This window comes from Sciurus vulgaris (genome assembly GCF_902686455.1).
Source record: "Sciurus vulgaris genome assembly, chromosome: 10".
Lineage (NCBI taxonomy): Eukaryota > Metazoa > Chordata > Mammalia > Rodentia > Sciuridae > Sciurus > Sciurus vulgaris.
This window is the reverse complement of record NC_136470.1, coordinates 12,084,625-12,088,127: the sequence shown is the minus strand read 5'-3', so window position 1 is coordinate 12,088,127 and position 3,503 is coordinate 12,084,625.

The following is a 3,503-nucleotide window of genomic DNA, read 5'->3' as shown; positions in this document are numbered from 1 at the left end:
TCTCTTGCTTCCTGTATTTGCTCTTTTAACTGTTCATTGGTGCGATCATTTAATGCCTGCATTTGCTCTTTCATCTCCTCGTTTGCTTCCCTGATTGTTTTAATTATGTACATTCTGAACTCCCTTTCTGACATATCTTTTGCTGTGCTGTCATTGAGTTTTATTGATATAGTATCTAGGTTTGTTTGGGACATTTTCTTCCCTTGTTTTCTCATATTGGTCAGATGTCAGTGAGACTCTGTGATATTGCAGATTTCCTCTATTTGCTTATAGTGTCCCTGTAGATTTCCAGTGTATCACCTTCCTGCCTTCAGTAGCCTGAAGTCTTGGAGTAACTTCCGAAGAAAGCTGTCCCTAGCCCACTACTGGTTCCAGGGCTTGGAGCTGGCTCTGTGTGGAAAGGCTCTCAATTGGGGGCCTGCTCCATGAAGCTGGCCGTGTGGGAGGAGCCCACCACTGGAGTGCCCAGGGCTGCCTGGAGAAGACTCTAGCTGCCCTGCCCTACTCTAATAAGCCGCCTGAATCCGGGCCTGCCGCCCAGGCCGACCTTCACCAGGTGGGGGAGACTCACCCCGTGGTTCTATTTTAGTCCGAGTTTCTCAATGCCTCCCCTTCTTGAATCCTGGGTTCTGGAGTGACTGGAGATGCAGTCACCCTCTAGTCCGCCATCTTGGATCGCCCCGTTGAAAAAGCCAGCGGCCGGAGGGGGGCAGGGCCACCTGGAGAGGTCTCTGGCTGCCCTGCCCTGGTCCCAGAGGCTGCTTGCGGGTCGGAGGTCTCCGCTGGCTTGGGGACTTGTGGCTGGCTCTGTGTAGAAAGGCTCTCACTGGGTGGTCTGCTCCGAGAAGCTAGCCTGGAAAGGCACTTCCCGCTGGAGGGAGCCGGGCTGCTTGGGGAAGTCCCTGGCTGCCCTGTCCTGGTCTCTGAAGCAGTGTGTGGGTGGGCCGGAGCTCGCCCCATGCTGGATCAGGGACTTGGAGCTGGTTGTGTGCAGAAAGGCTCTCACTGGGGGCCTGCTCCAAGAACTTTGTGACTGATTTATTGCACTTAGCACAGGGTCCTTGAGGTTTATTCATGTTGTAGTACCTGTTGGAACTTTCTTCCTTGTATCTATATATCGCATTTTGTTTACCCATTCATCCGTGGATGGACATTTGGGTTGCTTCCATCTCTCAGCTCTTGCAAATAATGCTGCGATGAACATGAGGTACACACATCTTTGAGTCCTTGATTTTATTTCTCTGGGGTATATACCCAGAAGTGGATTGCTGGATAATATGGTAGTCCTATTTTCAACACTGAGATATTGCTGTACTGTTTTCTTAGGGGAAAAAAATGTATGTAATAGAAAGTTTTAAAAGTATCCTCAAAATAAAGTGGAAGACAACATTAAGAACCCCACTCCTTCCAGAAAGTAGCAGAGACTGCAACTAGAAAACATAAAAGAGAGGAAAAAAAATGAAGACTACTCCCTGAGATGAAAAATCTTGATAAGAAGTGCTACAGAAAAAAGATATAGAGAAAATAAAGAAAAAATATTATTCAAGAAAAATGCAAGATATTGTTTCCAAACTTAAGGATCTTAGTTTCCAAATTGAAAGGGCCACTGAGAGCTTAGTACATGTCATCATGAAACTTAAGAACCCCAGAGGCAGAGATATTGAAGTTTTTAAAGAATAAGGGAGAAATCACTTTACATAATAAATGATAGAATTTAGAATGGCACACTACTTCATAATGGCATCCTAGGAATTTAAAAAATAAGATAGTGTAACCTTTAAATTTCTGCATAAAAAATACACTTTGACATGGAAATTTATACCCAGCTAAATTATCAGTTAAGTGTGAAGATAGAATAAAAACATTTTTAAAAATGCAAGCACTATAAAAATTTGCATTTATTTTTTGAAGAAGGGGTGAACTTAGAAATAGAAAGGCATGGGACCAATCCATGGGACTTACGGATTCAATCCATTGTGAGCGAGGCACAAAAATCCTCAGAAAGCAAGTGAAGGAGAGACCAGGGATGCTCTGTCTTGTTAAAGGTTCAGAGAGGCCCTCAGAGGGAGGTCAGCAGGGAGAGAAAATGAGTCAAATGAATTACAAGACATGTTTGCACATTTATTTATGTTTGCACATAATAAGTACTGCCAATGGGGCAATTTGAGGAATTCATAAAAAGGCAAGCTAACACAAAAATGAATCGACGATTAACTCTGTGGGAAGAAACAAAAGTTGTACAAGAAAGAGATATACGTGTATTTAATTCCTATACTTAAAAGTCATAACTAAGATGCAATTCAAAATAATAGCCCTAGAGTACAACTCTCAACTACAGAAAACTGGAGTTGACAAATAATGACAAGTTTCCTTGTCACTGGAAGGTCAATACTAGGAAGCATTCCACATACTCCTCCAAAGTAGCAGCACAATCATGCTATCCTTGCACACCAGAGAGACTTGATTAATACATCCTTGTAAAAGTTTATCCTTCTCTGTCTCCTCCCTTGCCCTCTGCCACTCCATGATCCCTCTGAGATCACATCACATCACCCCATGTGCCCTCTGAGATCACATCACAAATACACCATCTGCACTGGAAAAAACCCTACTTTAATTCTTGCCCCACCACCTACTTAAGTTCATTTTGCAAAATCCCATAATTTAAATTAGAATTTAGGGCAAGCTTTGTTTTGTATGTGTATGTGGAGATGGGGGTTCTTTATTAAATAATTTTAAATCTCTCTAATGATCTAAAATCAGAAAAGTCCCCATTTTGGTAATTGAAACCTCTTCGGTCATTAAAATTAAACAACAGACTCCAGCTTGGCTTGTTTTCTACTGGTATGAATTTTACTTAAATGTGAAGGCAGCCCCTTCTGACTATTGGGACCTTAGGTCCATGGGCTGCCTGCAGGGTCAGAACCTCAGCTTTGTGTTTCTGGTCTCTATTCTCAGCTTATTAAACAAAGGCTCTGTCCCTTCAGGGTAGAAGGAGAGGGGAGAAATGGGGGCAGAAGAGGGAGACAAGAAAGACAGTGTGTGCAGACTGTCATGAGATGGCCGAGCTGTTTCTGGGATGAGTGGGATGGAGATACCCTCATCCTTACCATTCTTGGGGTTTTCTCATCTCCAGTCCTCTTGGCATGGGTCCTCTGGCTGTCCACCAACTATTTTCCCCTCAGCTCCTGGGAACCCAGTGATCTATCCCCCTATTGGTATAACCATTTCCTCCAGGTCAGCCTCGTGGAACTGGGATGACCTTTCTCATGTGTTCCCACCTGACTCAGGTCTCACCTTTAGATTTTTCAAGAGTGATCCAGATACCACCTGGTAGGTCCCTTCCAGCTCCCATAGACTTGGATCAAGCTCCAAGGAAACCCACTGGAGCCCACTCTTCAGGCTGGAGGTGAGGGGAAAGTACGTCCCATAAGTCCATGTGTGTTGTTCAGAGGCGTGTTGGTGGGGGAGAGGAGAGTGCTGGTATTGGGACTCCTGGCACT